The 10,609-nt window shown below is 40.8% G+C and overlaps 1 protein-coding gene across 1 annotated transcript in view; it reads right to left on the reverse strand.

The window, feature by feature from the left end:
- The window catches only part of rhbdf1a (rhomboid 5 homolog 1a), a 58,571-nt gene extending 52,403 nt beyond the window's left edge, over positions 1–6,168 (reverse strand). The window contains exon 1 of the mRNA XM_084072253.1: positions 5,841–6,168. The gene's annotated coding sequence lies outside the window, so the exon portion shown is untranslated. The remainder of the gene's footprint in view (positions 1–5,840) is intronic.
- Positions 6,169–10,609: the final 4,441 nt, after the last annotated feature.

A 10,609-nucleotide genomic window follows, 5' to 3' on the forward strand; every position in this document is an offset into this window, starting at 1 on the left:
GTTAGGACTGGGCAATACATCAATATTATATTGATAATATCGTGATACTATATTATCTGATATTTTGGATATAGTAATATTGTGATATGGCATTGTCTTTTCCTGGCTTTAATAACATGAGCTCTATTTCATACTTTTCTTGTCATTAACCCTAAGCACTATAGTAACCTGTGCAAAGTGTACCTTGTTTGTGACATGTAGAAAGTACCCTTGTTTTGCTGAGTGCAATCGTGTAAGAAATTACGATCTCAAGTCATTCATGCCACATGCTGGACCGGTGTATCCTGTAGTCGATAAAGTCTAAGTTTACCTGCAACGCTCTACACGTACAGTATTACCTATTCAATTGACCAACCTACAGTGAAGATACAGAAGAAAGGGAATTTGAAGGTATTGTATGAATCAAAGTGTTTGGATTCCTTTTTCAACCCATGTGACCTACGCTCCCTCTTGATAGATGAGGTGCTGACTGAGAGAGGAGCAGAATGGCTTGCTGACAGACTGGTGTACAGGAGACCAGAAGTAGACCTGAAATAGCCCCACACTGCTGCATTACAGCATTACATCACAAGTGATTTTGCTGTCATGGCTGCCTCTGCAGCGCCAGCGTGCCACCTTAAGAGGCCATGGGAGAGGCGGCAGAACCACTTTGAGTCAAACAATTAGGCCATGAGAGGAAGCACTCTGAAACCATGCAATGCGTAATGGTTTGTAAACAGCAATGAAACAGAGATGCAAACTTAAAAACAAATATGCATTCATAATTAATGAATGTTAATTAAAGTCATTAAATTCTAAAGTACAAAATGATGAGCCAGTGGGAATACTTTTCATAATTGTCACGTTCATTATGTGCGTTTGCTTGCTTTACGCATTACAAGCGTGCTGCAGACATTCAAAACATTGTGATTTTGTCACGTCATTTCCAGTTGACATGAGAAACCACTGATCCCACACTTGACAGCCAGCTCAGTGAAAACCCTCGACTCCGGCCACATCAAAGTCGAGCGTAGTACCGATTGAGCAATCAACCCAACCCAAGATGAAACAGAGGTTGAGCGCTCTCGCTCGCATCACTCCTCTCCGTGAAGTCATACCTGACATGCTTTAGAGGCGCAGCCTTGTTGTCTTCAGTTGTAGGAACAGCTGTAACTGATCTACTTAGCAGGCATAGCACGCGTATTGTCTCTGGAGCAGCAGAACAAGTTGGTTAGCATGTTCGGCTGCAGGAGATACTGTTGCCTTGCCCTAGATTTACGACTACACACTGACTGGAATCTTAGCTGTGGAGGAGTTTTACACTAAATCTGTCACTGCCATCAATGAATGATACAAGGAATTTTGAAAGGTTACCGTCTATTTATGTTACAACTATTTATAACAAACTTATCACCATAAGCCCATATAAACACAAATGAATGAGTTGAATATTTTAAACGCAATTACATTCCAAAGATATTATAGGCTAAATGTTGACAACTTGCTGACTGTAGTGTAATGTTGTGTAATAAACATAGTTATATACAGTTCTAACCTAATGATATGCAGGATGATAGAATGGTGAACAGGTCATCCCACAAATATAATTTGCCTAATTCTCATTTTCAAAATGTTTCACGTGTGTTTGATGCAGAAGCAGCCGTAGCTGGTCTAGAGGAGCATGTGCTCTGCACACATGGAACTGTTCAGCACAACAAAGATGGTTTTCGGCAGAACTCAGGAACAGCTCTGTCCAGACACAGACAGAAGAAAGCAACCAACTATTTGAAAAAGAAACACCCAGATCTCCTCCTGACCTGACAGGAAGAAAAATCCCAGAACTTGCATACAGTACTTTGTGTAATTGTAGAAAAAGGTTGCACCGCCTTGTGGCCGGAGCATCAACTCTACAAAGAGAGACCGGTCTGGGTTAAATGACCTGTCCTTGCTTGTGAACACACCATCTTGAAGTGATTAAGTTACGTATGACAAACATCGACATAGCACTCTCACACAAAGTCCTTCCTCCAAAGCCGTTAGACTCGAAATAAAATATGCCTGTGAAAGAAAAACAAAGAACTGAGAAAGAACTGTTTAAAAAAAAAAAGACATCTGTCATAGCAAAGTGGTTGATAACGTCACCTGCTCTGCAACTCTACAACTCAACGTAACATCACTATGGCTTAATTTATCCCATGTCACTTGAGCCTGTCGTACAATACGACCAAAATGACGTACAGTATGTCTGGCACTTTTTCAGCTGAGAATAAGCCATTGTTGTTGTGCAACATAGTATACTGTAAATTAGCCATAAGCTATTGTGCAGGACTGTGAACTTGGCCAGACTAGCAGACAGACAGACAGACAGACAGACAGACAGACAGACAGACAGACAGACAGACAGACAGACAGACAGACAGACAGATACTGCTCCATGAGTCATGTCGGCATGACTTCAGTGTGCCCCCTCAGCAGTCCCCTGAAACACCCACATACCATCCAGTCAACACGAGCCAGCATAGCTGATCCACCTGCCTGCACCAGGGATAGATCCAGACCCCCCTCTGGTGTGTTTTTTTTCTACGACTGCCCCTCTCTCTCTCTCTGTATCACATATACATGTGCACACATGTACACATAAACATTCAGCCGCACACATACGCAGTGGAAATATTCCTTCTCAAGTCCAGCTGGAAAGACTAGGTATATGATGCGTGTATGACTATCACCATATCACATCATACGGCTGCTTTATTGGTGTGATTACATCACCCCCCTGTCATGATCCCTCTCCGTGAGATAATGTTTCAGGGGCATTGGGCACACAAGAGTGGGCCATGAGCTGCCATGCTCTGTTTGCCAAAATAACTCCGCAGACAGTATGTCTCTCATTTCAGTTTAGAGTGGCCAGGTATGGTACAACAATGAACAATGTCAACAATATGAAGTAGTTTAAAGGAGCACTTCGCCTACCGTATTCAACCTTATCTTCATATAAGTGGTCCTCGCTAATGCTCATTATAAGATGGCACAATTCTCGCCTACTCACTCTGTGTCTGTGTCTCGTGGCTCTCATGGCTCTGCGGACAGTTCAGAAACCTGCCTACCAGTGACATCAATGTTTCCAAGCTTTTCCTGAAAGGTTAGCATGCTGAAAATAGAAGCCATTGTTCCTGTATCAATGAAAAGTGGAAAAAAAGAAGACGTTGTAGGCAGGTTTATGAACTGTCTGTCCACAACCCTCCTCTGAGACACAGACCAAGTAGATAGAAATGGTGACTTCTTATGATGAGCAATAGTGAGAAGATAAGTTGGATAATGGATATGGGTGAATCACCTTTAGCTAAACAATACCACTTTGATCGAAACTGAAAGAACCACTTTTCTCAAAAAGAGGAGCATTTAACTGTATTATAAAGGAAACGGGTGTTGTGTGGTATGCCATGAGACATTTTGAGTCATTGGCATTGCTGTGAGATAAAAGCCACAATTCTGAGGGGGGGAAACCTTCTTTGAAGTTGTTCCAGGGTCAGAAGGTGAAGAGGTTAACAGGAGAAGTCTGTACTCTTTCACGCTCTGTTCATATTTTGTATCTTGTTTAATTTGCTCTCTCCATATCTCTCCAAATTCAATTCCATATTTTGAGAGTTTGAACGACGGGTTTAGCTGGAATCAAATAAAAGTAGAAAGGTGCAATTTATGGAAAATGGAAGTGTGATCGCCCCGTCCAGACCCAACGAATCCCCTGGGAAATATAGCGTTAGAGGCCCCGCAATGTGAGATTCAAATTTGGTGTTGATTGGATTACATTGTCACATGTCTACTGAGATCAAAGTTTTGGGGTTGCCCTACTCTACTCTACTACATAAAGGTGAACTTAAAGGCAACCACACTAATAAAGGCATTACATTTAGTTTGACTAAGTTCCACAGATAAATATTGTGAAATTAGCTGGAGCTTGTAGATCGGCTATTTTCACAATGTTTGCCTTCTTACGTAATATTTGACTATTTGGCCAATTATACTGTAGTGTATGTTGATTTGTTTACTGTTGAGTGAGAAAACAATTTTACACATTAAGCTAATCACCTGGGGACCCCCCAAAAATTATGTTGGGGGTCCCAAACCCCAGTTTGGGAACCACTGCACTAGAAGACAGAAATATATCATTGTTGTTGTTGATGATGATGATGATGATGATGATGATGATGATGATGATGATGATGATGATATCATAATGATTGATGACTGTGAGGAGGGGCAGAACAAGGAGGGTGAATAAAAGCAATAGCCTGACTTACATCAGTTATTACTAGGTAATTAGCCTCTATAGGTTGCCTTGTATTGTAGTGTGTGAATTGTTGCTTTTGTATGACTTTAGAGTAATTTTTATCCTTTTTCCCCCCTCAGCCTATCAGTCTACAGCCAAATCATTAAAGCAATGAAGCTTTGTCTCGAGTCAAGGTTCAACAAACCTTATGATAAAGGTACTAATTAAAGTCCTCTCCTCGCTCTGACAGAGAGAGGTCCTCATTCAAGTTGGCCAAAAGTCAGCTCTGGGTTTCGGGAAGACAGGAAAGGTTGGCTTGGCTTCAGTTCATACCACATTCTTTCTATGAAACCTCTCCACAACAGAATAGGTATACTTAAAAAAGAAGACAAACAAAGAGGGGGAAAAAGGTGATTTCCCATCCCTGATCCCAAGGCTTGTATAGGCCAACTTTGACATTCAACTACAAGGTGTTTTTAATATTATTATAAGACGAACACAGCCAGACTAAATAAAACAGCCTACTACCTACTCTACTAGCAGCTTCCTGTCGCATATTGTAAAGAATGCCATTCAGTTCCCTGCTGATGTTTCTCCTTGATAAACTGACTGTTTATTTCAACCTATACCATAAACCAGAGGTCTTCAACAGGGGGTCCGGGACCCCTAGGAGGTCCTCAGAGTTACTACAGGGGGTCGGCCAAATATTTGTGTGATTTTTACATTAACCACTTGACTTCAACCCTAGCCTATTCTGAGGAGAACTTTAACCAAAAAATAGCAGATCTACAAGCGATCTACAAGCGCTTGTAGATCTGCTATTTTCGGCAAAGAGGTTTGGTGTAGAGGGAATAAAAAGAGCAGACCAAGTACAGAGTGAAAGTTTACTTAGTAGTAGCCCATTGACGGTTCAAGTGGTTAATGTCTGAAGATACACATAATTAATATGAATCCAACATACTGAACTGATGATGACAGAGCTGTCAAACAAGTCTATGAAGCTACCTATGAAATATATGAAAACATATATTGTATACAATATATAGTAGGCCTACATCTCTCTTTAAAAAGGGGTACTTGGCCTGAAAAGCGTTGAAGACCCCTGCCATAAACCAAAGATATATTTCTCCCTGCCTGATTATTACGACAGTGAAAGCACGCGAGGAGTGACTGACTAGTGCCGGACGGACCGAATACAAGAACACTCGCCCCAAGACACAGTCGCCCCGGGCCAAATACTGCAACCTCGGAACGGTCGCCACTAGGTATTCGGTATTCCTAAAACGTAACGTCAGTAAGTAAAACTATGCCTGCCCTGAACCTAGCCTTATTCCTAAACTTAACATCAGCAAAACTATGTCTAACCCTAAACTTATTTCTATTAAACCTTAACCTGAGTACTCAGTAAAACGGATACAAGAGTACCGCTGGTGGCGAGCGGTCCGCGAAATAAATGGGGGCGACTGTGTTTTGGGGCGAGTCTTTCGGTTACCGACGGACCGACTGGCCTCCTCCTCCTCCTTATAGCTCCTAGTGCGTTTCATATTCCGATGAAGGCGATGCAAATCATTAATAAAACAACACAACTCACCCTTAAAATAACCAGCTCAGACGTTGCCAGGCGAGGTAAATAAATCCTATTCCAACGGCGCTCCCCGATCACTGAGATGTGGCTCCTGTCACATCATCCTAGGACAGGAATAATTTGCTTCTATACCAACCGAACCGCAGATCAGATGTTTAAATCCAACAGATCAAAGAGAAAAAGCTATTGATTTACTGTGGAATAAGTGACCGGGACGGCGCAGACATTGTAAATAAATGCCGGTTCGGCTGTCTTCTTCCCCCCACCTATGGACAGAGCCTTCCCGGTCCACTCCATGCCATGGACCCGTAGCACCGGGGCAAGTTTTTCCTTCTGCCGGTTGTAGCCCTTAATTCAGTTCCACCACCAGGGTTGCCAGATATTGCGAGAGAAATGAGCAACTAGGTCTGGAAATAAGCCCTCTGGCTTTCTTGTGTTTTCATCCTCCTCGGTGATGCAGAGGTTCTAAATGGGACTAGGTGATGCATTGGGTTTGACTCTATGTCGGAAAGTGCTCTGTGCTCTTTTTTATGTCACCAAATCAATCAATCAATCAATCAATCAATCAATCAACCAACCAATCAAGCAAGCAGTCTATGAGAACAAGGCCAAAAGAAGCATAGTGTCGGATACTTGAAAATAGCCAATCTACAAGCTCAAGATGTGTCACGAAACGATGCAATGCGTTGAGAGCTCAGGGTCACACAATACCTTTATATGGAGGGGGTCATTGGCCCTGAAAATGTTTAAGAACCATTGTTTTAAACAACAAGTAGGATTTTTTCTTACTCTTTTCCTATATTTTTTATATCTGGAATCCAGAGTTGAAATACCAACAGCCCATAGGCTTGACAGCCCATAGGCGGCAGGCCTACACCCAAACAGAAATGTCCTATCTCATTGTATAGACCCCTTAACAAACGATGTCACACTGATAAGAACCAGTATGCGCGCAACCAGTATGCGCGCAATGAAACCCATTCTATCAGGTCTCGCAAGGACGCGCCTCCACCAGCCAACACACAAGAGGAGGTTGGGTTGTCCTGAAACCAGCGCACCCCAAAACAACAGGTTGGGAATTGATTGCGTGAAACAATCACCTGTACACGAACAAATAGAGAGTTATTTATCATCCAATAACCTATTATTTCAATTTCAATCCGGTTTTAGAAAATCTCATTCGACAGACACATGCCTGTTGTATCTGACCGACTTTATTAGGAAAGAGGTTGATGAAGGAAGATTTTGCGGTATGGTTATGCTGGATCTACAGAAGGCTTTCGACACAGTGCACCATGAAATACTTTTACAAAAACTCAGGGCTATAGGTTTTGATAGTGCTTCTGTTCAATGGGTAAGATCATATTTAGAGGGCAGAGAACAAATGGTGGACATAAATGGCACCATGTCCTCACTTCTACCACTAAAATGTGGGGTCCCACAAGGGAGCATACTAGGGCCACTCCTTTTTTTAATATATATTAATGACATGAAATCAGCTTGTGACTGCAATTTGTTTTTGTTTGCCGATGATGCAGCACTCTTGGTCTCAAATAAGGAAAAATCAGTGGTAGAAACATTGCTTAGCAATGAACTTAAAAAAATTAGCATCTGGTTAGCAGATAATAAATTGTCTCTGCATCTTGGGAAAACAGAGTCAATTCTTTTTGGGTCAAAAGTAAAATTAAAGCGGTACCCTGGCTTCAAAGTGGTGGTAAATGACACTGAAATCCTGGCCAAAAAAGACGTTACTTATTTAGGTTGTATTCTGGATAATAAACTATCTGGAGAAGGTATGGCTTTAAGAGTTATCTCCAAGGTCAACCAAAGGGTAAAGTTTTTGGCCAGAGTATCAACATACATAAATGAAGGAGCAATGAAAGTTTTGGCAGCAGCACTCATACAGTGTCATTTTGATTATGCATGTACATCATGGTACAATGGTATCTCTATGATTTAAAAAAAAAAATTGCAGACCTCCCAAAATAAATTAGTTAGGTTGATTCACAAGCTCCACCCCAGAACTCATCTCCTCCCGACTCACTTTAACAGCCTAGGTTGGCTTAGAGTAAAACAGAGAGTGTCGTTCTTGAAAATGTGTATGGTTCACAGGATTGTTGAAGATAAGGCACCCAAGTATTTATGCAAATATTTTTCAAAGGTCCGTGATGTGCATAGATACTCCACTAGGGGTAGCGCCACAAATTTTGTCCCATGCAAAGTTAAAAGCAAAATTGGAAAGGCTTCTTTTTTGTATTCTGCAGCTATGACATGGAATAGTTTGCCTAAAGTTACAAAAATGATTCGATCTACTGCCAGTTTTAAGTCTTCCCTCAAGAGTTTTCTAAATACCACATGGAACTGATTCTTCTCTCTTCAAACTAAATGTATGATTTTTGTTGTTTTATTTGTATTTCTATTTCACAGTACTTCTTGTTTTGTTTTTTGTTTTTCACTGTACATGGGACCACAATGGAAATAAGCCTCTGTGCTTTCTTGTGACATCCTTTTGACTCAGATGTGCATCTTTGTTTTGTACATATGCTTGTTGTCAATAAATAAATCAAAGTATCCAGTCTCAATGTTAGTAAACACATAATTGGTCTATTAAACGACGTTAAACTCACCAACATTGCAGCTGTACGGAAACCTTGAATTATCCTTTCTATCTGCAAAGTTTTTGTTTCATAAAAATCCACAGCAGACAAGTTATGAGCTACTTTCTGTCAAATAATTCCGTGCAGGTTGATTATTCCTCTGAGTGTTGGGGTTAGGAAGCGCTCGTTTGAAAACACTCAAAGGTCCTGCTTACCACCTGTTTCGAAATTGCACATAAGGTAGGGAGGCAGCAGGACGTTGCGTTTTTGAAAACGAGCGCTTCCAAACTCCAACATAAACTCAAACACTTCATTTTTATGAAACAATTTTGCAGATAGAAAGAGGATATTTCAAGCTTTCCGTACAGCTGCAATGTTGGTGAGTTTAAACGTCGTTTAATACAATCAGATACGACATTTCTGTTTGGATGTATGGGCTGTCAAGGGTTGGTATTGCAACTGTAGATTCCAGATATTACAAATAGGATCTAAGAGTTGCTTGTGGCTAGACTAGCTACCCGCGACCACCGATATTTACAAGCAACTTTACAGAAAAAGAAGTCCAAAGTCGCTTATAATAAGCGGACATGGCAACACTGAGCTCCACTGGAGCCCCGAGCCCCGCCCTGCACTGGAGAGGTTCGGGCGAGAGGAGTCAATCAAACTCAAACAGCCAATCGGTGCACGTGGGGGTGTTGCTGCTTCGGTCAATCAGTGTGACTAAGCAATAATAGGCTATTTTACGGTGGCTCATTGCCATAGCTCATTGCCGATTTGCCGTACTAACTATGGCAGTGGTTCAAAATCATGTGGGGACCCCGACCCGACCCCCCAGATTACGTGACTGACAATTTAGGGACTTATAAGACCTTTTTAGTGAATCAACATCAAATCAAAATTAATCAACAAGTTATAGAGGGCAATTATAATGTATTAAAGGCTTATTAGCCAGGGATCATTTTGAGGCTTTACATAAGGCTTTCATGAAATTGCATACAGCACTGGCACATGAATGAGCATTCTACAGTAAACATTACAACTTAGATTAATGTAAGGCAATTTTTTTATATCAAAATGTATGTAGGCCTACCAATTACTTGCAATACCATGATTGATTATATGTGACTCTTAAACTTGAGTCAGTGGTCTTAAGCACAGCACCTGAGAGAGCTAAATAGATGTTTTCAAAATATAATTTATGGCTGACAAACGTATAGTTTGTAACAATTTATCAATTCAACAATTCAACACTGAGTGGATCACCATTGTTGTACTGGTACCTTAGAGATGCTGACATGAAGCCAAAGAGATCATGTTTATAATCTGTGGCAATCCATAATTCATACCTCATTGTAGCCAAGATTCCTCCCATACTTCGACTTAGGGATTTTCCAGTCATTACTCATACATACAGTAGATTCTTCTGTATTAATTTCCCATGAAAGTGTACAAATGTAATAAGGGTGGGTCCATTTGTACTCTCAGAATTACAAATGGATAAATTAACACTGAGTATTTGGTGTACGGACCATGTAACCTGTTCTCAGTGGGAACCCATTTTTGTATTGCTTGCATTTGTACACCACCACACCAGACAGTTTTAAGACATTAGATAATTGATATTAATTTGATCAGACACACCACCCTCCTTTATAAGTCCATTCAACTTCAAACTCCATGTTAGACTCTTTGAAAACACACGTCCCTGCTTCTGGTGACTGATTGTCCTTCTAATGAATGGAGAGACCATTTTTGATTAGTTATTAAATGCATGGACTTCATGGATTTTATGCATGGATTTACAGGACTCCTTGATGCAACATTACATTAAAGAAAATATTAACATGAAATAACTCTTTAAAAAAGGATGGTCCTTGCCTGAACAGCTCATTCCACTAGTAAAAATGGTCCTTGTCTGATCAGAATGAATATCAAATATGTAAATATTGGATCAAACAACCTAATTTTTTCATAGTTGATTTTATTATATATTCAGGTTAAATTTAATCTGTGACATTTTCCCCCGTTCTGTAGATAAAATGCATTGTCCTAATTCAATCGGTCAAGCGGTTTGTGAGATTAGCCTCGGACACACACACACACACACACACACACACACACACACACACACACACACACACACACACACACACACACACACACACACACACACACACA

Source organism: Gymnoscopelus microlampas, assembly GCF_963454915.1.
Source record: "Gymnoscopelus microlampas genome assembly, chromosome: 11".
NCBI classification, from domain to species: Eukaryota; Metazoa; Chordata; class Actinopteri; order Myctophiformes; family Myctophidae; genus Gymnoscopelus; species Gymnoscopelus microlampas.